This window comes from Aquarana catesbeiana, linkage group LG13, assembly GCF_042186555.1.
Source record: "Aquarana catesbeiana isolate 2022-GZ linkage group LG13, ASM4218655v1, whole genome shotgun sequence".
In the NCBI taxonomy this organism is placed as follows: domain Eukaryota; kingdom Metazoa; phylum Chordata; class Amphibia; order Anura; family Ranidae; genus Aquarana; species Aquarana catesbeiana.
Genome location: NC_133336.1, coordinates 192,855,572 through 192,882,173, shown reverse-complemented (window position 1 = coordinate 192,882,173; position 26,602 = coordinate 192,855,572). Strand labels below are relative to the sequence as shown.

At 43.0% G+C, this 26,602-nt stretch overlaps 1 protein-coding gene across 1 annotated transcript in view; it reads left to right on the top strand.

Moving 5' to 3' along the window:
* The window catches only part of INSRR (insulin receptor related receptor), a 137,031-nt gene that overhangs the window by 44,460 nt on the left and 65,969 nt on the right, over window positions 1-26,602 (top strand). The gene's annotated exons all lie outside the window — the stretch shown is intronic.

Below are 26,602 nucleotides of genomic sequence, written 5' to 3'. Positions count from 1 at the left end.
CTAGTTGCCTACTCAGGTGATCTATCTTTGTCGTTATTTATTTCTTCAGTGCAAGATTGCAACAGTCCACTTGTATGCTTTTTGTAAGAGGTTTGTTTTTATAGACTTGTTGCCCAAAGCATTATCTTTTAAAAAGGTATAATTCTTTTTGGAAATCGCAGTCCTTTATATGGTTTTTCGAAATTCGAAGGTATTACCCCATTGTGGATGTTTTTGTATCGCCAAATCTAGATGGACCCTTTCTGACCATAAACTTGTTCCTTGCTGTTGGTCTTCTGAAAAAGAGAAGTAGAGAAAGAACCGTTTGCTTTTCTTCAAATCATAAATATCCAAAAATGAATTCTCCATACAGTAAAACAATAGTGTGATCTCAAATTTTAAAGCTAAAGTTTTTAAAATGCATGTATTTTGCCTTTCCAATTGCCTAATCCCCAAACCCTCCGGGCCCCCAAGCCCACATGTGATACTGAGCATCCATGATTGAAAGAATTGAAATCCAAAAAATGAAAGGGGTGGGCCAGAGACAGTGAAGCTAGGAAGGAAAGGGCTAGCTGATCAGGAATGCCCTCCAGCTAGGAGATGAGGTGGGCCCTATCGGACTTGCTGCAGCTTCTAATGCACACTGGGAGACACTCAGTGTACAGTAAGCCATTTCAGTCCAGTAGAGCAGTCTGTATACATCTTTGCAAGCCAGAAGGTAAGTTGATAATGAAGTCAACGTTAGTGTATTATTATGCCAAGAATATTCCCCTCAAATAATTTTTTGGGCCCACATGCTCAGTTTTTAATCATTTGTGCTCAGGTCTACCATCGAGGGGGGCAGCCCATACACATGTAGGTGCCTTGGCGTGCCGGGGGGCCCAGGCCCCAACCAATGAGTTGTTACTGCGGTTTAGTCGCAAGTACTGTACAACTTGTTAAACTTTTTTTTTTTTTTTTTTTTTTTCTGGCGGAACATGCCGGAAGGGCGTTCCGGCGCCTCCACCAGAGACCATAAAGGAGAAGCACTCCACGGTACCGACACTGTGGGTAAACTCGTGCACCACAAGGTATCCTCATGGTGTAGTAAGTTAAAGTTAAAAGCAGCAGACGTTTATTAAAATGATTGCACTTACAACAAGGTGAAGAGAAAAACAGCTTGTAATAATCCTAGCGGGGCTCGTGGCACCCGCATCACTTCCCGTCTCAGTAACGTCACCCAGCTCTGCCCAATGTGTGTCATCACGTGACTTCATCAGGGGTAAAATGTTATTGTAATAATTTTAATGTCTGCTGCTTTTAACTTGCTACACTGAGGATACCTTGTGTTGCATGAGTTTACCCACAGTGTTGGTACCGTGGTTTTAAAGGGCCATCCACCTTAATTTGTGGAGTAGCCTGTGACATCTAGGTTTATAACGGAGTAGGAGGAGTGCAGAGGAGCCTGTTTTTTGTACCCCAGGGTGGGGAAAAGAGTGGTTTGATCCAGGATGGACAGGTCAAACGTGGAGATGAGCGCAACTTTGAATGGTGGTGGGAGTCACTGATATCACTTTTTTAAGGATTTGCGCAAAGTGTGGATCACACCAATATATGAACTGTATCACTGATTGTATGGAAAAAGAACATTTGATTATTATAAATTATAGATACACTATATTACCAAAAGTATTGTGATGCCTGCCTTTACACGCACATGAACTTGGCATCCAAGTCTTAGTCCATAGGGTTCATTATTGAGTTGGCCCACCCATTGCAGCTATAACTGCTTCAACTCTTCGGGGAAGGCTGTCCACAAGGTTTAGGAGTGTGTCTATGGGAATGTTTGACCATTCTCCCAGAAGCGCATTTGTGAGGTCAGGCCTGGCTTGCAGTCTCTGCTCTAATTCATTCCAAAAGGTGTTCTATGGGGTTGAGGTCAGGACTCTGTGCAGGCCAGTCTAGTTCCTCCACCCCAAACTCTCTCATATGTGTCTTTTATGGACCTTGCTTTGTGCACTGGTCCAAATCATTTAGTGGAGAGGGGATTATGGTGTGGGGTTGTTTTTCTGGGGTTGGGCTTGGCCCCTTAGTTCCAGTGAAAGGAACTCTTAAGGCGTCAGCATACCAAGACATTTTGGTCAATTTCATGCTCCCAACTTTGTGGGGACAGTTTTGGGATGGTCCTTTCCTGTTCCAACATGACTACGCACCAGTACACAAAGCAAGGTCCATAACGACATGGATGAGAGGATTTGGGGTGGAGGAACTTGACTGGCATATAAGTTCAATTTCTTCCTAGAAGAAGAAAAAAAAAGCCACAAGTTTAATGCGACCCCTACAGGCATTTCAAAATGTAGAAATCCGATTTAAGTCTTGTTTTTGTTCCATCAGAAAAAAAAAAAATTTAGCACCTAGACTGTGCACACCTATGACTGCAAGCATATCGCATTAGGGTGTGCACCCCGTGTGTGTGTGTGTGTGTGTGTGTGTGTGTGTGTGTGTGTATATATAGTTTACTACTCATGTCTGTGTCTGTTAGCGCCAGATTGCCACCCACCCTATCACAGTCCCACTATAAGTCGCTGATCACAATTGCTAGTAAAGCATCTATAGCTGTGTAAATTCCAGTATACAGTATCTCACAAAAGTGAGTACACCCCTCATATTTTTGTAAATGTTTTATTCTATCTTTTCATGTGACAACACTGAAGAAATGACACTTTACATTGTAGCAAAGTAGTGAGTGTACAGCTTGTATTTACTGTCCCCTCAAAATAACTCAAAACACGGCTATTAATGTCTAAACCGCCGGCAACAAAAGTGAGTATATCCCTAAGTGAAAATGTCCAAATTGGACCCAATTAGACATTTTCCCTTCCGGGTGTCATGTGACTCGTTAGTGTTACAAGGTCTCAGGTTTGAATGGGGGGGAGGTGTGTTAAATTTGGTGTTTATCGCTCTCACTCTTATTGGTCACTGGAAGTTCAACATGACACCTCATGGCAAGGAACTCTCTGAGAATCTGAAAAAAAATAATTATTGCTCTACATAAAGATGGCCTAGGCTATAAGAAGATTGCCAAGACTCTGAAACGGAGCTACAGCATGGTGGCCAAGACCATACAGCTGTTTAACAGGACAGGTTCCACTCAGAACAGGCCTAGCCATGGTCGACCAAAGATGATGAGTGCACATGCACAGCGTCATATCCAGAGGTTGTCTTTGGGAAATAGACATATGAGTGCTGCCAGCATTGCTGCAGAGGTTGAAGGGGTGGGAGGTCAGCCTGTCAGTGCTCAGACCATATACCGCACACTGCATCAAATTGGTTTGCATGGCTGTTGTCCCAGAAGGAAGCCTCTTCTTCTAAATATGATGCACAAGGAAGCCTGCAAGCAGTTTGAAGACAAGCAGACTAAGGACATGGATTACTGGAACCATGTCCTGTGGTCTGATGGACCAAGATAAACTTATTTAGTTCCGATGGTGTTAAGCATGTGTGGTGGCAACCAGGTGAGGAGTACAAAGACAAGCGTGTCTTGCCTACAGTCAAGCATGGTTTTGGGAGTGTCATGGTCTGGGGCTGCATGACTGCTGCCGGCACTGGGGAGCTACAGTTTATTCAGGGAACCATGAATGCAAACATGTACTGTGACATACTGAAGCAGAGCATGATCCCCTCCCTTCGAAGACTGGGCCGCAGGGCAGTATTCCAACATTACGACCCCAAACACGCCTCCAAGACGACCACTGCCTTGCTAAAGAAGCTGATGGTAAAGGTGATGGACTGGTCAAGCATGTCTCCAGAACTAAACTTTATTGAGCATCTGTGGGGCATCCTCAAACGGGAGGTGGAGGAGCGCAAGGTCTCTAACATCCACCAGCTTCATAATGTCATCATGGAGGAGTGGAAAAGGACTCCTGTGGCAACCTGTGAAGCTCTGGTGGACTCCATGCCCAAGAGGGTTAAGGCAGTGCTGTAAAATAATGGTGGCTACACTTTGGGCCCAATTTGGACACTTTCACTTAGTACTCTCTTTTGTTGCCAGCAGTTTAGACATTAAAGGGTAAGTTCACCTTTTTATACACTTTTTTTTTTTTTTTTTTTTTTTTTTCTAAATTCCAGCTCCCCTATGCACCAATATAGCAGTCATGTACTTTTTTTGCAAAAATATCAAAGCTTTCTATTAAATCTAGAGTTGCTTACTTTTCTTGTCCTAATCCATGTTTCCAGACATTTCCATTAATGTCTTCTTCCTGAGCCAACATTTCTGTATTAAATAATCCTCTCTTTTATTGGTCTTGTGTAGGGATGAGCCGAACACCCCCCTGTTCGGTTCGCACCAGAACATGCAAACAGGAAAAAAGTTCGCTCGAACACGCGAACACTGTTAAAGTCTATGGGACACAAACATGAATAATCAAAAGTGCTAATTTTAAAGGCTTATATGCAAGTTATTGTCATAAAAAGTGTTTGGGGACCTGGGTCCTGCCCCAGGGGACATGGATCAATGCAAAAAAAAGTTTTAAAAACGGCCGTTTTTTCAGGAGCAGTGATTTTAATAATGCTTAAAGTCAAACAATAAAAGTGTAATATCCCTTTAAATTTCGTACCTGGGGGGTGTCTATAGTATGCCTGTAAAGGGGCGCATGTTTCCTGTGTTTAGAACAGTCTGACAGCAAAATGACATTTGGAAGGAAAAAACACATTTAAAACTACCCGCGGCTATTGCATTGCCGACAATACACATAGAAGTTCATTGATAAAAACGGCATGGGAATTCCCCCCAGGGAAACCCCGAACCAAAATTTAAAAAAAAAAAGACGTGGGGGGGTCCCCCTAAATTCCATACCAGGCCCTTCAGGTCTGGTATGGATTTTAATGGGAACCCCGCGCCAAAAAAAAAAAAAAAAAAACGGCGTGGGGTTCCCCCAAAAATCCATACCAGACCCTTATCCGAGCACGCAACCTGGCAGGCCGCAGGAAAAGAGGGGGGGACGAGAGTGCGGCCCCCCCCCTCCTGAACCGTACCAGGCCACATGCCCTCAACATTGGGAGGGTGCTTTGGGGTAGCCCCCCAAAACACCTTGTCCCCATGTTGATGAGGACAAGGGCCTCATCCCCACAACCGTGGCCGGTGGTTGTGGGGGTCTGCGGGCGGGGGGCTTATCGGAATCTGGAAGCCCCCTTTAACAAGGGGACCCCCAGATCCCGGCCCCCCCCTGTGTGAAATGGTAAGGGGGTACTTACCCCTACCATTTCACTAAAAAACTGTCAAAATAGTTAAAAATGACAAGAGACAGTTTTTGACAATTCCTTTATTTAAATGCTTCTTCTATCTTCCTTCATCTTCTTCTTCTTCTGGTTCTTCTGACTCTTCTGGTTCTTCCTCCGGCGTTCTCGTCCAGCATCTTCTCCGCGGCGTCTTCTATCTTCTTCTCCTCGGGCCGCTCCGCACCCATGGCATGAGGGGAGGCTCCCGCTCTTCTCTTCATCTTCTTCTTCATCCTCTTCTCTTCTTCATCTTCTTCATCTTCTCTTCTTTTCTTCTGCGGGCCGCTCCGCATCCATGCATGGAGGGAGGCTCTCGCTGTGTGACCTCGTCTGACGGTTCTTAAATAACGGGGGGCGGGGTCACCCGGTGACCCCGCCCCCCTCTGACGCACGGTGACTTGACGGGACTTCCCTGTGACGTCACGGGGAATGCCACAGGGAAGTCCCGTCATGTCCCGTGCGTCAGAGGGGGGCGGGGTCACCGGGTGGCCCCGCCCCCCGTTATTTAAGAACCGTCAGACGAGGAGACGCCGTCACACAGCGGGAGCCTCCCTCCATGCATGGATGCGGAGTGGCCCGCAGAAGAAAAGAAGAGAAGATGAAGATGAAGAAGAGAAGAGGATGAAGAAGAAGATGAAGAGAAGAGCGGGAGCCTCCCCTCATGCCATGGGTGCGGAGCGGCCCGAGGAGAAGAAGATAGAAGACGCCGCGGAGAAGATGCTGGACGAGAACGCCGGAGGAAGAACCAGAAGAGCCAGAAGAACCAGAAGAAGATGAAGGAAGATAGAAGAAGCATTTAAATAAAGGAATTGTCAAAAACTGTCTCTTGTCATTTTTAACTATTTTGACAGTTTTTTAGTGAAATGGTAGGGGTAAGTACCCCCTTACCATTTCACACAGGGGGGGGGCCGGGATCTGGGGGTCCCCTTGTTAAAGGGGGCTTCCAGATTCCGATAAGCCCCCCGCCCGCAGACCCCCACAACCACCGACCACGGTTGTGGGGATGAGGCCCTTGTCCTCATCAACATGGGGACAAGGTGTTTTGGGGGGCTACCCCAAAGCACCCTCCCAATGTTGAGGGCATGTGGCCTGGTACGGTTCAGGAGGGGGGGGGGCCGCACTCTCGTCCCCCCCTCTTTTCCTGCGGCCTGCCAGGTTGCGTGCTCGGATAAGGGTCTGGTATGGATTTTTGGGGGAACCCCACGCCGTTTTTTTTTTTGGCGCGGGGTTCCCCTTAAAATCCATACCAGACCTGAAGGGTCTGGTATGGAATTTAGGGGGAACCCCACGTCTTTTTTTTTTTTTTTTTAATTTTGGCCGGGGTTCCCCTTAATATCCATGCCAGACCTGAAGGGCCTGGTATGGAATTTAGGGGGACCCCCCCACGTCATTTTTTTTTTTTTTTTTTTAATTTTGGTTCGGGGTTTCCCTGGGGGGAATTCCCATGCCGTTTTTATCAATGAACTTCTATGTGTATTGTCGGCAATGCAATAGCCGCGGGTAGTTTTAAATGTGTTTTTTCCTTCCAAATGTCATTTTGCTGTCAGACTGTTCTAAACACAGGAAACATGCGCCCCTTTACAGGCATACTATAGACACCCCCCAGGTACGAAATTTAAAGGGATATTACACTTTTATTGTTTGACTTTAAGCATTATTAAAATCACTGCTCCTGAAAAAACGTCCGTTTTTAAAACTTTTTTTTTGCATTGATACATGTCCCCTGGGGCAGGACCCGGGTCCCCAAACACTTTTTATGACAATAACTTGCATATAAGCCTTTAAAATTAGCACTTTTGATTTCTCCCATAGACTTTTAAAGGGTGTTCCGCGGCATTCGAATTTGCCGCGAACACCCCAAATTGTTCGGTGTTCGGCGAACTTGCGAACAGCTAATGTTCGAGTCGAACATGAGTTCGACTCGAACTCGAAGCTCATCCCTAGTCTTGTGTAATCTAATTTTCTGAGATACTGAATTTTGTGTTTTCACTAGCTGTATGCCATAATCGTGAACATTAAAAGAAAAATGCTTGAAATATATTACTGTGTGTAACGCATCTATGTAAAATGAGTCACTTTTTTATTTGAATTACATAAACCAATTAACTTTTTGATATTCTAATTTTAAGAGGTGTGTGTGTGTGTGTGTGTGTGTGTGTGTGTGTATATATGTATGTCTAATCTATCATGTCAGTGGGGCAGAGGCTGGTGTCAGTAGTTGTGGTGTGTAGTTTAATTTTGTATTTTTAAAAATATTAATTTTTTACAATTTTATTTTTTTTAGGAACCCTATATGGGGACCTTGGTAAATTTTATCAGGGGCCTAAACAGAACCCTGATGTCTCACTAATGCAACAGAGAGAGGCTGAGGACAGAGATTCCCCAGTCCCATTCTCTGCAGCAGGAGGAATCTGGGCAGCACAGGGCAATTGGGGTGTGACAAGGCAAACCCTGTCTTCACACCTAGGCTTGTACTACTAAATTGTTGGTATTGAAGCAAATTTGAAAAGTATAATCAACACCTCAGTTTCATTACAGCACCCCAAATATCTTTCTGGAGTATATGTCTAGATTTATTTGTTCTCTGATCCCAGTTTTGATGTTAGGCCATTTTTAAATCTAGAAATCAACCTTACAGATTTGTTAGATATATATATTCTTAAAGGAGAAAAAAAATAATGAAAAGACAAAGCACCCTTGTCCTAAATAAGTTGCAGCCTTATTTGAGTCCTATTTTTTTATTTTAGATTGTACGTGAAGCATGACCATGGCTTACATGGCATGCACTTCTTCTTCCCTTTTTTTTTTTTTTTTTTTCTTTTTTTTTTTTTTTTTTAATAGGTTCATGGTAATCCAGTTTTTCCAGTGCCGCCTCTTACATAATTCAGCACGGTAGGGAGGGGTTAAAGGGCACAACGTGGTGACTGCAATCAGGAACTTCAGTGTAACATGAGCTGTTTGTACCCTCCAGGCGGCAGGTACAATGTATGAACGCGTGCCACATGCTGGCTTCTATGTTTACTGTAAATATTTGGCAGCATCTGCAGGATAAACATTGGCTTCTCATTTACCAGTTAAACTGGCCCGCCACCCCTTCCCCTGCATGTTTTTAGGTCTACGGCCTGGACTCAGTTATTTTACACGTGTGACTGCATGTCATGGGTATGCGGGGGGGCTTCTGTCATCAATGGTAGATAAGGGCTCTCCAGAGGCTCAGAAGAAGTCGCATACTGTGTTTGTGTATATGATGATATAAATATATATATATATATATATATATATATATATATATATATATAATATTAAAATTTCATTTACACTTTAGTAAAATTAGTAGCAGTAGTATTTTATTCCTATTAAAATAACAGTATAAATAAAGAATATATTGAATAAATATTTAATAATAATTAATATATTGCACACTTAAGTGCATGGTATCATAATAATTCATATTGCAAGAAGAATAAATAAATATATTTGGAATAAAAGATGATAAAAAATGTATTATTCCTATTTTTTATAATATTACTACCTTTCCTATTATAATAACAGTAGGAAGTAGTAGTATGTTCCTATCTATAATAACAATAGGAGTAGATTACTATTTATAATAGGAATATTAATAAAATATTCATTTTTTTTTTATTCCGATTACGTTTCCTCTTACAATACCAATAGGCATAAATTGTGTGTGTGTATATATATGTGTGTATATATGTGTATATATATATATATATATATATATATATATATATATATATATATATATATATATATATATATATATATATATATATATATAATATATATATAAATTTTAGTGTATGTATATATAATATTTATTAGTGGGGTCGGAAAGTTTTCAGACCCCCTTAAATTTTTCACTTTGTTATATTGCACCCATTTGCTAAAATCATTTAAGTTCATTTTTTTTTCCTCATTAATGTACACACAGCACCCCATATTGACAGAAAAACACAGAATTGTTGACATTTTTGCAGATTTATTAAAAAAGAAACTTAAATATCACATGGTCCCAAGTATTCAGACCCTTTGCTCAGTATTTAGTAGAGGCCCCTTTTGATCTAATACAGCCATGAGTCTTTTTGGGAAAGATGCAACAAGTTTTTCACACCTGGATTTGGGGATCCTCTGCCATTCCTCTTTGCAGATCCTCTCCAGTTCTGTCAGGTTGGATGGTAAACGTTGGTGGACAGCCATTTTTAGGTCTCCAGAGATGCTCAATTGGGTTTAAGTCAGGGCTCTGGCTGGGCCATTCAAGAACAGTCAGAGTTGTTGTGAAGCCACTCCTTCGTTATTTTAGCTGTGTGCTTAGGGTCATTGTCTTGTTGGAAGGTAAACCTTCGGCCCAGTCTGAGGTCCTGAGCACTCTGGAGAAGGTTTTCGTCCAGGAAATCCCTGTACTTAGCCGCATTCATCTTTCCCTCGATTGCAACCAGTCGTCCTGTCCCTGCAGCTGAAAAACACCCCCACAGCATGATGCTGTCACCACCATGCTTCACTGTTGGGACAGTATTGGAGAGGTGATGAGCAGTGCCTGGTTTTCTCCACACATACCGCTTAGAATTAAGGCCAAAAAGTTCTATCTTGGTCTCATCAGACCAAAGAATCTTATTTCTCACCATCTTGGAGTCCTTCAGGTGTTTTTTTTAGCAAACTCCATGCGGGCTTTCATGTGTCTTGCACTGAGGAGAGGCTTCCATCGGGCCACTCTGCCATAAAGCCCCGACTGGTGGAGGGCTGCAGTGATGGTTGACTTTCTACAACTTCCTCCCAACTCCCGACTGCATCTCTGGAGCTCAGCTACAGTGATCTTTGGGTTGTTCTTTACCTCTCTCACCAAGGCTCTTCTCCCCCGATAGCTCAGTTTGGCCGGACGGCCAGCTCTAGGAAGGGTTCTGGTCGTCCCAAACGTCTTCCATTTAAGGATTATGGAGGCCACTGTGCTCTTAGGAACCTTAAGTGCAGCAGACATATTTTTTTTTTTTTTTTTTTTTTTTGTAACCTTGGCCAGATCTGTGCCTTGCCACAATTCTGACTCTGAGCTCTTCAGGCAGTTCCTTTTTGACCTCCATGATTCTCATTTGCTCTGACATGCACTGTGAGCTGTAAGGTCTTGTATAGACAGGTGTGTGGCTTTCCTAATCAAGTCCAATCATTATAACACAGCTGGACTCAAAGGTGTAGAACCATCTCAAGGATGATCAGGAGAAATGGACAGCACCTGAGTTATATATATATGAGTGTCACAGCAAAGGGTCTGAATACTTAGGACCATGTGATATTTCAGTTTCTTTTTTAATAAATCTGCAAAAATGTCAAAAATTCTGTGTTTTTCTGTTGGACATTTTTAAAGTGGGTATTGCCTGTCTGCAGGAGACACACCTGACCAGAGACACTAAAACTCAAATAAGAAATACAAAATACCAGTGCCAGTTTCACGGGGTACACACCTCCTATTCTAGGGGTGTGTCGGTGCTAATTGGGAGAGAGGTAGTGTTCACCTGCAGACAGTGTAATATAGATGCTGAGGGTCGGTATATTTTTTTTTTTTACACTGCATAATAGGGAACCAGGAATATATACTAGCAAACATTTATATCCCGCCACCTTTTAAACTAGAAGTTTTATATTGCTTACTGGAGTTTATAATAGATAAACCTAATATTCCAATCATTGCAGTTGGGGATTTTAATGTTGTAATAAAAAAACGGATTTCCCCCAGGAAAACCGGGACAGGGATTGCAAGGAAACCGAATGTGCCAATTTCTTCAAGAGGCCGGTTTATTGGACCTCTGGAGAATATGTAATCCTGTGGCACAACAATTTTCTTGCTACTCTGGTGCTTACTCTTCACTCTCAAGAATTGACCTCATACTGGGTAATGACCTGGCTGCTCAAACAGTTAGAGATATAACTTGCCAACCTAGGTGGGTATCGGACCACTCTTTGGTGACAGCTTCGATGGTTACTGGAATTAATAAACCTCGTGGTGTATGGAAGCTGAACCCAATATGGTTTGAGATATTTGAGGGCCCAAATGAGATCACAACTAGATTGAGTGAGTTTATAGTTTTCAATGAGGTTTCCACGACAAGAGGGGTGACGTGGGATGCATTGAAGGCTTTTTTGAGGGGTTTACTGATCCAGCAGGTCTCAAGAATGAAAAAAGTATAATCGGACAGGGAAGTTAAGGCCAGGAAGGAGTTGATAACAGCAGAAAGGGAGTTTGTGAAAGAACCATCCCCTGACAACCACAAAAAATGGGAGAACAAACAACAAATATATGAGGAGGTAATGATCAGGAAGTTTGAAAATAAGAGGCTGTTTCAAAAACAAATAGTATTTGGGGAGGGGGAAAAAGTGGGGAAGATGCTGGCCCATATTGTTGGATCTGGTTCTCCCCCCTCTATGGTCCCCGCTATTAGAACTCTTGGTGGTGAGATTTCATCTCAGTCAGACAAAGTTAGTGAAACGTTTAAAAAATTTTATGAAGAACTGTATAAATCTCAGGGGACCATGGAGGGTGAGGAAATGGACAGCTTCTTTAGGAATATTGAGTTGCCTTCCCTCTGAGATGGATTTTGAGGCACTGGAGGCCCCGATCACACTAGAGGATATTAAAACAGCGGTAAAGGAATTAGCAAATCAGAAATCCCCTGGTCCTGATGGCCTCCCTGCAGAGACTTATAAAAACTATGGGTAGGTACTATTACCAGAGCTTCTTGGGGTGTTTGGGCATATAAAGAGGGGAAACTACCTGTATTAATGACCGAGGCCACGATTATAATGCTGCTTAAAGAAGGCAAAGACCCTTTGGAACCTGGGTCTTATAGACCTATCTCTTTATTATGCTCAGATGCCAAAATCTTAGCAAAGATTCTTGCTACCAGACTCCAAAAAATAATCCATAAGTTAGTTCACTCGGACCAAACAGGCTTCATTCCCCAAAGATCAACAAGTGGGAACATAAGGAGGTTCTTCTTGAACCTACAAATTCCAATAGAAAATGCGGGCTCAAGGGCTGTTATGATGTTAGATGTGGTTAAGGCATTTGACAGCCTTAAATGGGGGTTTATCTGGCGGGTACTGAAGGTATTTTGGCTTTGGCTTTGGTAAATGGGTAAAAATGTTATACAATGACCCTAGAGCGAAGGTCAGAGTCAATGATTTTCTCTCCAGTGAGTTCCGACTTGAGAGGTACAAGACAGGGGTGCCCTTTATCACCCCTGATCTTTGCTCTGGCAATGGAACCGGTGGCTGCCACGGTAAGGCAAAATAGGTTTATGGAGGGGTTCCGGAGAAGGGCTAGAGAGGAGAGGATCATGTTATACACGGATGATGTCCTCATTTTTTTTGGGTGACACGGAGTGTTCACTTAGACAGGTGATGGACATCTTCTCGGGTTTTGGAAGGATATCTAGTCTCTCCATAAACTGAGAAAAATCAGTTCTATTGCCAATAGATCCCATTAAGAAAGGCACCGTCTTAGATGAGACCCAAATAGAAATAGCATAGAAAACAAAATATTTAGGAATTTACATAACAAAAGACCCAAATGACTTCTTAAATAACAATTTAGTCCCTTTGTTGGCGAAATTTAAAAAAAAGACTGATATATGGAAGGGACTTCCATTGTCAGTTGCTGGAAGGTGCAACCTGATGAAAATGCTGTGGTTACCCCAGCTATTGTACATATTGCACAATTCGCCAATATGGATCTATAGAAAATGGTTTTAAAAAATTGATATGTTGTTCAGAGGTCTCATATGGAAAGGGGGGCAATCTAGGATAAGCCTACAAACCTTACAATTAGCAACTCGTGAGGGGGGGTATGGCGGTTCCACACTCTCGTTGTTATTTTTTAGCAGCCCAGTTACAGCACTTAGGGTCAGGCATAGGCTCCTTTTGGTGATAATAATATGGGACTAGTACTGGAGGCGAACTCGTTTGCCTATAGAACCCCCACGGTTAAATTAATGATAAAAGTATGGAACTCTATTAAGGCTCTGAAAGGAGTGGAAGGAGTAGCCAGGTTTACCCCTCTTTGGGATAATAAGAATTTACAAGAGCTGACACGAATAGGGAAAATGAAGATATGGGAGACAAAGGGGATAGTTAAATTGGTTCCACTGTATAATGGTAATATCATAAAAACATTTTTCTCATTAAAGGAGGAATTTGATGTTCCGAGCCATTTGTATTTTAATTATTTAATAATCAGACATGCTCTGTGGGCTCAATTTGGGGAACAAGGCCCGAGTTGGCGCCTCTCCCCCATTCTTCAAAGATTAGAGAGCACTGATGGGTCAAAGGGACTTATAGCAGAAATTTATCAATATATTTGTAAAAGTAGTATGGAGGGACCAGTAAAACTTAAGTGTAGAAGGAAATGGGAAAGGGACCTGGGTACAATACCGGATAATCAATGGAAAGAGGTACTGGCGGGAGGACACCAGGTCTCGGTCTCACCCGGCCAGAAATTCTCATATTTAATGCTTCTACACAGGGCATATTATACCCCTAAAAGATTGTTTGAATTTGGGCGAAGGGTGGATGCTAATTGTCCCAGGTGTCAGAACACAGGGTATTTGTTGCATATGTTATGGAAATGTCCCAAACTACTGTATTTTGCTACTGGTCGGAAGTTGTAGATCCTAAAATAAGATCTTTAATCTAAGCCTCAAAGTGGACCCGAAGTTGTGTATTTTTGCATAATTTTTTTGCACTGAAAAGGTGAACTGGTATAAACGGGACCCTTTAGAGAAGTGAAAATCCCCTTGCAGTGAACCTGCTCTACTTCTGTAAGTAAATCAACCCATCAATGGGAGCTGAATTAAGCAGCTATTGGGTGCTACTGGGTCAGTAGTAGAATGGGGCAGGGGTACAGCTGGTCTGCTTGCTTCTTTTCCCATCCTCCTCCTATAAATGGTCAGTAGTAGGGCGGGGGGAGGAAATGTCTGCTGGGTTCAGTTCCTAGTCTCCTCCTTTTATTTGGCCAATAATAGAATGCGGCAGGGGGCACAGACTGTGGGTTCTTTTCCTGCCCTCTCACTATAATTGGTCATTAGTCTGTGCCCCCGCCCCATTCTAATGTCTGCTAGTGCCTGTGTCGGTGTCTATAACCATTTCCCATATTCCTGCATGTTCATTAAGATGAACATCAAAGTTTTTAAAAATATCCATACTCCCCGCTGCCGCCACCACCAATTGTGGAAGAGAGTTCCACACCCTTATTGCCCTGACAGTGAAGAACCTCCTGCGCAGTTTAAGGTTAAACTGCTTCTCCTCCAATCTTATTGTGTGGACCCGTGTCCTCTTACACTCCCGGAGACTGAATAGTTTATTTCCTATGTTGGGATCACCATTGAGGTATTTGTAAATCACCATCATGTCCCCCCTCAAGCGTCTCTTCTCCAGCGAGAATAAATTTAGTGCTTGTAGTCGTTCCTAGTAATTGAGGTCCTCCAGGGCCCTTATTAATTTAATTGCCCTTCTTTGGTCGCTTTCCAGAAATGGCACACCCCTTCTGAGCACTGGTGACCAGAACTGGACAGAGTACTCCAGATGTGGCCTAACCAGAGTTTTTATGTAGTGGCAGGATTATCGTTTTATACCTGGAGTATATTCCCCTTTTTTTTTTTTTTTTTTTTTTTTTTTATGCATGCTAAAATTCTGCCGGCCTTGGTAGTTGCAGCTTTACATTGCATGCTATTGCTCAATCTGTCATCTACTAGGACCCCAAGCTCTTTCTCCATCCTTGATTCCTCCGGCGGTTCATCCCCCTAGTGAGTAGTTTGCTTTTGTGTTTTTTTTGCCCCCCAAGTGCATTAATTTACATTTCTCCACAATAAACCTCATACCTCATTTGCCATGTAGTTGCCCAATCTATTATTTTCTTCAGGTTCTTTCTGTAAAATTTCTATATCCTGATGTGAAGTTATTGTCCTGCTTATGTGTGTCTGCAAAAACAGAGTTTGAGCTGTTTATCCCATCCCCTATATCATTTATGAATAAATTGGATAGAGTTGGTGCCTAGACAGAACCTTGGGGTGCCCACTTACCACTCCAGACCACGTTATGTATCAGCACACTTTGGACACTGTAACCAGTTCCATGACCTCGGCTTGTAAATTAAGCATTTATGGGGAACTGTGTCAAATGCTTTTGCAAAATCCAGATGTACCAAATCCACAGGCCTTCCCCTGTTTAGATTGCAGCGCAATTCCTCGTAGAATGTTAGCAGATTGGTCTGGCAAGAATGACCTTTCGTAAACCCATGCTGATTACTACTAATGATACTTTTTTTTTCTTCATTAAATTTTTGGATATAGTGCCTTATCCCCTCCAATTATTTAACCACTATTGAATTTGTAGTTTCCAGGGATTTGTCTCTGCTCCTTCCTTCCTTCCTTCCTTCCTTCCTTCCTTCCTTCCTTCCTTCCTTCCTTCCTGGCTTTTCTCCAATCTGGTACATATCCAGTCAGTATGCTGTCCGCAAGGAACAATGGCCTGGCTATAACCTGACTGAGTTTTCTGAGGACTCAGGTGTAAGCCATCTGGGCCTGGTGATTTATTTGTATTTAGTTTATCAAGTCTTTTTCCTCGACTGACCTCTGTTAGCCACAAGGGGTACGTCCTGAAATGTGTCACTAACAGTACTGTCGCAGTCGGTATACCCCCTCCCTTTTTCATGCGTAAAAAAAAAAAAAAAAAAAAAGCTGAGAATAAGGTATTCTACAGTACAGTTGCCTTCTCTGTGTCATCTCTGTAAGCAATGTGCTCTGATCTTGCCTTTTTTTTTTTTTTTTTTTTTTTTTTTTTTTATTGTTAATGTTATGCATCTAAAAAATGTATTTGGATTTTTTTTACTCTCCCCCTTTTGTGTCTCTTGTAATCTTTTGTAGCCGCCCTGATTGTGTTTTTACACTTCTTCTTGCATTCCCTGTAGTGTTGGAATGCTGAGGATGACCCTTCCCCTTTTTATATTTTTTAAAGGTCATATTTTTCTCTTTTAATGAGGATTTTCACATTACGGTCTAGCCACCCAGGTTTCACCTTCAAATGTGAGAGATGTGTCACCGGCGCAAAAAAAAAATTATAATACGTAAAATTAAAATGGCCGATCTGCTGCAGTTATAAATCCCCCCCCCCCCCACCAATAGTGTGGCGTAAGCAATATTACAGTGAAAAGTTAACTGTGCTGACCCTAAATAATATATATGTATCTTACCACTAAAACCGTGAACAATTTTTTTTTATCTGTGATTCATCAAAAATTATTAATTTGTCAAAACTAATTTTTCTTAATCTGAAATATTAATAAATTGAATAGAAAATCATGTGTTCAGTAAACAGTCCCAATAATCCTTCTTCACAAGCTGATTTACCAGAATCCCACGTGCACAAATTTGCATCCGTGATTGGAAAACTTTTCACCAATTCGTTAGACACCACCATCTTTTAAAATGGACACTCGCCAGAAACCAGGAAAAAATGCGCCTTTGGTTTATGCTGGGTTAACCACTCCACTCATATATAAGTATGTCTGAAGATTCCCAAATTGGTTGCCAGTAATCACTTTGTGCACCTCCACATTAATCTCAGGATCTCATGAAAAGCAGACAGCCATCATTGAGCAACATGTTAAAATTTATTCAATCAATAAGACGGGTATATAAAATTTATACTCACAAATGCAGTGCCTGTAGACCGGCACTAAATTATTCCAGCAGTGCTTTTTTGGGGCTAGCTAGCGCCGTTCCCTCTCCTGGGAATCGGCGTGCGGTCCAAGCCTCGTTTTGGTGCGGGTTGGGGCAGGATGTGACATTGGCGTTGCTCAGAAGCCTCTAGGTGTTTTCGCATCCAATCGTGCATCTTCTGGTAAGCAGATTTGATCCTCACGTGGTGTGGTGAGCTTCCCTATTCACACTGAAAACTTGTGAAGGGATTATCATCTTTTTCTATTTTAATTCTTCAAAGACTGTTGCTTTTTATTAGCACAGCATGTGGACTATGTATACGTCTATATTTATTGCCTATTGGTATGCACTGTGTGATACCCTTTTGTTTAACATGCTCCTAAAGCATTCCCATTTTTCTTCTGTATTCAATGTTTCTAGGATTTGGTCCTAATTGATGTCATGTAGTTATGACCCCAGTTCAGAAAAATTGGCTCGTTTGAAATTTTAGTGTTTTTGTGCTACCCCTGTGCCTCCTTTTTCTAGGCGTTACACTAAATGTGATCATCCTATGATCGCTAGATCCCAAATTTTCCCATATTGCCACATCTGAGATCAGACTTAAACGTTTGTAATTAATAGATCTAACAGGGCATTCTTTCTAGTTGGAGGATCCACCAATTGGAACATGAGGTTGTCCTGTAAGACATTCATGAAATGATGGCCCTTTAATGAGTGAGCTGTCCCCTCCATCCAGTCAATATCAGGATAATTGAAGTCCCCCCATTATGATGACATTTCCCTGCCACTTCTTATGCCCCGTACACACGATCGGATTTTCCAACGGAAAATGTGTGATAGGACCTTGTTGTCAGAAATTCCGACCGTGTGTGGGCTCCATCACACATTTTCCATTGGATTTTCCGACACACAAAGTTTGAGAGCAGGCTATAAAATTTTCCAACAACAAAATCCATTGTCGGAAATTCCGATCGTGTGTACACAAATCCGATGGACAAAGTGCCACGCATGCTCAGAATAAATAAAGAGATGAAAGCTATTGGCCACTGCCCCGTTTATAGTCCCGACGTACGTGTTTTACGTTTAGAACGATCGGATTTTCTGACAACTTTGTGTGACCGTGTGTATGCAAGACAAGTTTGAGCCAACATCCGTCGGAAAAAAATCCTAGGATTTTGTTGTCGGAATGTCCGAACAAAGTCCGACCGTGTGTACGGGGCATAACTGTGATAAGTCCAGCTCCTCCTCTTCCTTCAGGTTGGGGAGGCCTATCACCTACCCCCACTATTTCCCACTTCTTCTCTTTGAACTTCAACCCACACGGATTCCACCTCCCCATTGTCCCATTCACAATGTCCCTCCCCTCTACCACCATTGCATTATTTTTGATATATAGACACACCCCTCCCCCTCTACCTTCCCTGTCCTTCTGATACAAGGAATACCCCTGGATATTTGCCAGCCAATCATGTGAGCTGTCAAACCAAGTTTCTGTTATTCCCACAAAGTCTAAGTCCTCCTCATGTAATAGCAGCTCCAGTTCCTCCATTGTATTAGCTAGGCCCCTAGCATTTGTGTATGTGCCTCTGTTGTATGAGTGCATAATATTTCTTCATGCTTTTGTTTTTGTATTGTCCATGCATTCACCCCGAGAATAGAAGTTATGGCTGTATTATCGCTGCTGACTCCACTATTGCCCTCTGTCTCATGCTCACTGATGGCTATTTCTTTCTCTGTCCCCCCCCCCCCCCCCTCCCAAATACCTAGTTTAAAAGCCCCTCAAACTTCGTGGCCATCTTTCTACCCTATAAGGCGGCACCATCCCCCTTTAAGATGCAGCCCGTTCTTACTAAAGAGCCGTTAACCGACGAGAAGTCAGCCCAGTTCTCCAGGAATCCAAACCCCTCTTTCCTACACCTCTTTCACAGCCACTTGTTCCACCAGTTCCCTAAGCTCCTGCTGCCTCTCTGGTGTGGCTCGAGATACAGGTAGTATTTTCGAGAAAACTACCTTGGAGGTCCTTCTCCCCAAACACTTCCCTAAAGTTCCTGAAATAATTTTTTAGGACTCTCCACCTTCCTCTTTGTCATTGGTACCAACATGTACCAGGACTGCTGGGTCCTCCCAAGCCTCGCCCAATAATCTGTCCACCCGATCCGCTATGTGCCGAACCGGAGTGCCCGGTAAACAACTTACCATTCGGCGACCACGGTCTTTCTGACAGATTACTCTCTCTGTCCTAATAGAGTCCCCCACTACAAGCACTTGTCTAACCTTTCCTGTATCTCTGCCCCCCTCCTTACTGGAGCCTTCACTCCCCTGGCAGCTAGGGGAGAGCATCTGCTCCAGCAATGCAACCCCTGAGCTGATATCCCCAACATCATGCAACTTGGCATATTTTTTTTTTTTTTGGGGTGTACCAACTCAGGACTGGCCTCCTTGGTGCTCTTCCCCTCCTAACTCACCCAGCTACCTACCTCTGTCTCTTGTGCCTCTTTGTCTCCAACCTCCTTTTCTAGTTCCCACCCTCCTGTATTTGGTCAGTAGTAGAATGGGGCAGGGGTACAGATTGTCTGCTGGCCTCTTTTCCCACCCTCCTCCTATAATTGGTCAGTAGTAGAATGGGGCGGGGGTACGGATTGTCTGCTAGCGTCTCTTCCCACCACCCTCCTATAATTGGTCAGTAGTAGAATGGGGCTGGGTCACAGTCTGCTTTCTTCAGTTCCCACCCTCCTCCATTATTTGGCCAACAGTAGAATGGGGCATGGGCACAATTTGTCTGCTGGCTTCTTTTCCCACCCCCCTCCTCTAATTGGTCAGTAGTAGAATAGGGCAGCCGGTCTTCTATAGTCCATTCTATATCTATTTGTAGCCAGTGCACAGATCTGTTATGTAAATACTCTATTGATGGCAGGGGCACAGGTTGTCTGCTGGCTTCTGTTCCTATTCTCATCCTCTGGTCGATAGTAGAATGGGGCGGGGGCACAGATTGTTTGCTGGCTTCTTTTCCCATCCTCCTATAATTGGTTAGTAGCGGGGGCACAAATATCTGCTGGCTTTAGTTCCCACCCTCCTCCTCCTATAAGTGGTCATTAGTAGAGAGGGGCAGAGGGCACAGATTGGTGCCTTTTTTTTAAAGTGACCATTTAAAAAATACATATAAATATATAAGCCCAACCCCATACAAAAGGCTGTGCCCACACAACTTGAGTTAACTGCTCGTTTTGTCTAGGGGTGAACACAGAGCCTATCCTCCAGAAAACGATGCTCCGCCACGTCCATCAGTGGACTGTTGCTGAGTTCTTCACATCCAGAGCAGGTCTATGGACATGATTATGTGAGGAACAGGACAGATGGACCGCCAGGGGGCAAGAGCCACAGGGACCTTTTTTGGCGCTGGGAGGATCAGAGGATTTGTTGAGTATATCTTGGCTCTCCAATCCCCTAGGCAAAAACAAGCGGTTAACCTGTGCAGTGTGGGCACAGTCCCACTGTATGGGGGGGGGGGGGGATTGGTCTGAGTTCAGCTTTAGATCATCTTCTCTTTTTTTTTTTTTTTTTTTTTTTTAATAAACCTAATGCTGTGTGATGGGATGACAACAGTTTCTCAGCTGTGCTCCCCTTGGTTTGGTTTGAGGAGCATCTACTCATGGTTTGTACCTACCTAAAACAAGATCATGACAGATGTCCTAAACTTCTCTGCAGCTGGCATTAAAAGGACCAGTGTACACCATCTGCATTGGGCTTTGCTAAGCACAGTGCCAATGCAAAGACAAGGCTTTGTTCCCAATGGTGTCAGTTACCACCATTGTGTTGCGGTGGTGAGCACTTTCATTTGCCGAGCCTCAATTTTACATTGCGGGACCGCACCACTACTGCGAGCCAAGGAAGTTTTTTGGCTCACGGCTGCAGTGCATCTCTCCTGATCTCAATGGGTGGGTTTGACAGGTGGTTCGGTGAGGAAAAATTATGGACTTGGGGCAAGGCATCATAGTCACAGCATGTGTAGAGTCCCATCGGGCTGTAAAGTCAAAATTTAGGTGAACAGCCAGGGCAGGGCAAAACCACAGCTCTGGCCACTTATGTGAAAGAGCTGTAACAAAAAGGCAACACAAGACTAACACGATGCCAGGATTGACACATGGACACGGTTTCCCCCCAGAGCACTGTAGCCTGAGCAGGCCCGGCACCTTCCCAGAAAGGGTGGGCCTGCGAGTCCCTGGCATTCAGAGAGGTTTAAGCCCAAGGTCTTTCCCTGCTCCTGCTGTGAAAATCGGTGAGCACTGTCCTTTAAAAGCCCCCCTGCATGGGTTGGAGCTCACTGGTGTAACCCCCCGCGCAATGCAGGTCGGTTGGCGGCCACCATCGCTGCCCCCAATCAAATACCACCCTGGGAGAGATCAGTGTTGTCCGCATCAGTTGCAGAAAATATTTCCCAACCAGCAACACCACAGCCACCCTCCCCCAAACCTGCTCTGAATGGGACTTCCCAGAATAAGTAGTCAGGCCTACCAAAAACCTAGGAATTTAATGCAAGCAACTCCTCCTGCCTCTGGTACGCGGTAACGAAGGTAAAATGTTGAATGTTCATATTTTGATTTGGTCTGTGTAATTGCAGCGGAGGACTGAATGAAGGGATGCAATTCCTTCCTTTTTTTTTTTTTTTTTTTTTTTTTTTTTTTTTAATCTATCTTTTTTTAGCAGCCAAAAATCTTTTGGGCTACACGCATAACAAACCCCTTGGCACCTCCGTGTCTGGTTTCCATTTACATATCAAACACAGGTGAACAGAGCCAAGGTTTTCACCAGACACAAACAGTGTATGGATGGAGTATAATTACAACGTGTTTACTCCATACCTGTTTCTTAAACTACATTTTTCAAAAAAATAATAGGGAGAAGAAGTAAAAAAACATATCTTTAGAAGTTGGTGAGTTGGCTAGTTTTGGTGGGATCTAGAACGGGTCTATAGGTAGTCCAAGAACTCTGCAGGTATTTCTTGGCCAACTGACCTCAAAGGAAAAAATCTTTTGCCCAGGTTGAAATTTGAGAACCAGTTTAACCCGACACCAGGGTTCCTTCATGGAGTATGTGAGCACGAATATTTCAAAACCAAAGGGAGTTTGTTTGGATGATGCATTTTTTTGGGCTGCAGACGTATGCTTTTGGCACGATAATTTGACCTGCCATAAAACATTTCTAAGATGAAAATGTGCTGCGCTGTGTAGGGCCCACAAGTTTTTTGTTGGTCTTTACACTGTTCTTAGGATCATGTGGAGCTCCTTGGATCCTAGCCTGAGGTTGTATTTGACTTTTTCCAGTGTTTAGATGAAATCCTTTCCCCTTCTGATACCAGAATTTCAATTATCTGGTACTTGACATTTGAATGACAAGGGTGAAAAAGGGTAAAGAAAAAATGACGCAAGACCGTGTGGCTGAGTAATGGCCCTACGGAGAAAACTGTGGGAGCGTGAACAATTGCAAAAAAATCATGTAAGGATGAATAGTCCGTATGGATTAACGATCTTGATACACTTGCAGCAGCACCTCAGAACAGAATGAAGATGTCTCTGTAAAAACAGTGTAGCTCCTAGAAAAGATTTTAAGGATAAAAGGACAATAAATAACTCGCAAAGGTAGCAAAATTTGGCACCTGTCATAAGCGCATCCCAGTGCAGATCACGCTATTCCAGGAAACAGCCTCACCACCGCTGGCCAGGTGGAAGAAACCAGGAAGTGGGCTTAGAACCTGGAAACCAGAGATCTCAGCGGAATGCAGGCTGAACCGAAAGTGATGTCCAATGTTTCTGGAGGGCAAAAGGGGCATCGCTTCACTATTTTGTTTTTTTATTAGTTATCAAAGATGACTGCCCTTTGCACTTGCTCCATTATTTTATACATGTAGCGCTACCCCCATATGCTCCTCTAACTGTCCACAGGTTCTTTACCTAATCGGTGCAATCAGCCATGCACATAGCAGCATCTCATCCACACAGGCACCATGAACAGTCCAGAGGTGTTTTTTTTTCAAAGTTTATTGCTCCAGTAATTCTTATTTTGGAAGAACAGTAGGGTATGAGCTGCTCAGACGCTTAGTGCACAAATTAGAGGACTCTTTTCTACCTCTGAGCAGCAGCAATATTGTATCGTTCCCAGCTGGAGAGGTTTTGGGAGAATTGGGCTGAGATAGTCTAGCCTCTGGCAGTTGCAGAGCAATGCCCACAGGAAGGTTTGGCTCTACTCACAGATTCTGGCAATGATCAGTCCAGAGATACATTCTCCAGCAAAGTAGGCAAGCCATCCTCCCCTCCTTTCCCTTGAGCTCCCAGATCCATCCCCACAGTGAGGGAAAAGAACAGACTCTACAGAGTTCTAGCCTATTTAACAGTAACCCAACCACCATTTGGGCACGCCTCCCCAAGGAATTGGCTTGGCTCTACTAAATATTAAGGCCATGAATTTGAAAACTCCCACCCTAAGCTCCAGAAGCTTCTTCCAGAGACAGGGCGAAGTAATCGACCTCCCAGCCTGTGCAACCCCGCACAGACTGTACTAAACAATTCCTGTTTCTGTGCCTACAGCTGGAGCTAGCACTAGATATACCTACCAGCCAAATTGTGAGGGTGCTACAAACGCCTCAAGGCCTACAACCTACTGTTGATACTGCCATCCAGACCTGGAGGTAGTCGCAACCAAATTTCTTCAATTACGGGTCCAAGCAATATTGGCTCCTTGGTAGTTAGGCCATGGCAATCTTCCATATTGAATGGGTGCCTGGGGAAAAAAAAAAGCCATCCTAACCTACTTCCTTTAAGCTAACAAACCTGTATTAGAACAACAAAATCCTATGGACAAACATAGCCTTCACAATGCCAAGACCCAGACAGGCTTTTTTTCCAGTAAAATGGTGTTCTATCTTTTTCTCATGAATGTCCTTCCTTTTAACTATTCAAGTGATAACCATAGATTGAGTTCATATATGTTTGCAGACATGGGTTCTTTCTGTGAAAAGTCATTTACTTTTAATAATGCCGTGTTTTAAGGGTAGACCCCATCCTATGTTGTCACCAAAGCGAAGGAAGCAAGTCTGAACTTGCACTTTAATAACCCACTCTTGACATGTGTGGAATGTCCTTCTCAATGGATCATGACTTAGTCTGAGCTTCCACAAATTGCAATTCACCATGTTATATTCTTAGAATGTAAGTATGACATTAAGCAGTCTGAATTATTGGTCAGAGTTTACTGTTATAAACTACTCAGCATGAGTATTGGATTAAAGTTGGCCTAGTAACCTTCACCAGCCAAGCTTGTACATCCACCATCGAACGCTGCTTTATGTCAAGTCTGAAGGTCTAGGGCAGCCTTTCTCAACCTTTTCAACATGGAGGAACCCTTAAAATAACTTCCCAGTCTAGGGGGAACCCCTGCTAAAAATGACTAGATCTACAACTTATGATACATTAGTGTGATGTAGACAAACGACACATAAGAGCAGCGCTCTCAACAAAGATTTGTGACAAATCTGAAGTGGAGTCTTTCTGCTAGGTGCACGGGCTTAAAGGATCTCCATCCGCTGTTAAAAGTATTCAGAAGAAAAGGTAGCTATCAGCTCCAGAATCCAGTAAAATTAATAATCTTTATTTAATCTTTTATTGGTGGTCATTAGGAAGACGTATCCCCTTACGGATGGCTTAAAGTACCATGGTGTCAGTGGGAACATATCTGAGAGGCAGAAATTGCCCATTGCTCAAGGGACAACTAGCAACTGCTCTGGAACCCTAGGGTTCCTCCAGAACCCTGATTGAGAAACCCTGGTCTAGGGTAATGTTTCTCAATGTTACTACAGTATATTATTCACTTGGGAAAGGTATCCCTTGTGGCCCCTGATGTAGCAATTCTGGTGCCTTTTTCTCTTGAAACATATGCCATGCCCCTGAGCAATAGGCTTAATCATCTTCTCAATGTAACAATGCACTTGTGCACACCATGGAGAAAAAATTTGATAAAACAAGTTAGTGCATGGACACCTATTTCAAAAATGTCCATAGAAGGCTGTTGGAGACCAGATGGTTGGGTGAGAATCTACTCTTGCCATTGCAATCTCACTATAGATGAGACCTTTTGCCATGAACAGCCCCATGTTTACTCTTCAGAGCAAATATTTAGGGATCTGTTTCTCAAATTGAGTAAATGCCTTTTCTGATGATATTCACCAACATTTTTGGGTTGGGGAAGGTGAAAGCGTGTCTCTTGCCATAATGTAAACAGCACTCTTGTACATCGTGCAGAAAGATTACGTTTGCTGTCACCACCCCATCTGCAACTGCCATTTTCTCTGCCACTTCTGGATCTGCTGAGTGTCCATTCAATCCAGAAGAGGAGTGACTTTGGACCAGCGAGTGTGAGTCTGCCCCTGCAGACCGACTGAAGGGCACTTCAGGAGGAGGGCACTATAGCAGTCAGTGTTGTTGTTGTTTTTGTTTTTATTTTTTTTATTTACTTTAAGAGCTGAGTTTGAGGGAGATAGATTGATTTATTTATTTTTGCTTTCCCCCAATCTGGAATTTTCTTTTTTTTTTTCCTTTTATTTTAACCCTCAAAATTTAATATTTTAATATTACTCTTTAATAATTTATACTCTAAACCTAAATGCTAACCATTTTAACTCCAGCCAATAGGAACAAGATAAAAATGAATGGACCCTTACAAAATTACAATAATAAAACTAGCTTTTGCTGTAGTAATCATTGTCATTGCAGAGATTTTCCTGGCAGTATTTATTTTTTTTCTAATAATGTACGTAGTCTAAAGTTCAGTATCACTGAACCCACGCTTTTTGAGCCCAGGTTGTCCTGGACATGGATTGGACAGTCAAAGTAGTAGTAGCACAGTATTGAGCTTATCTCAGGGACACCCAAGTGGAATTTGGGTACTTGCACTGCTTGTATTTAAATATACATCCATGATATATTAGTTATTACAGGGCTGCATCAATGTGTAGAAAAAGAAAAAAAACTGCACTAGACTTAAATGATAGAACCAGCAAAGGCAGCAACTCAAATGTGGGATACACACAAATTAGACATAGAAAATGGAGGAGAGCTGCGCCAGTCACAATATGTAAATTAGCATTGGTATGAACAGTAGTTCATAAATTCAATCCTTCAATGACACCACAGTGACTTCACACATTAAAAAGAGTGCCCGACCACCGTATAAAAGGCCTGCTTACCAAATGGCAAGCAAAAGGGGCGTTTGGCTGTAACCCAGCCACGGCCTTTAGCTTGCAAGGATGACTGTTGGACACACAGGATCTGGACCTTGTAGCCGTACACTGAGGTGCACTCAGGATGGGCTCTCCTCATGTGTTCAGACTAACACATCTGAACACATGAGGCAAGCCCATCCTGAGTGCATCTCAAGTACGGTTACGAGTTTGGGAGATGCCTAGGGGGTTGCCAACAACAAGATCCAGTTCCTGTGTCTCCAACAGTCATCCTTGCAAGCTAAAGGACGTGGCTGGGTTACAGCCAAACGCCCCTTTTGCTTGCTATTTGGTAAGCAGGCCTTTTATATAGTGGTCGGGCACTCTTTTTAATGTGTGAAGTCACTGTGGTGTCATTGAAGGATTGATTTTATGG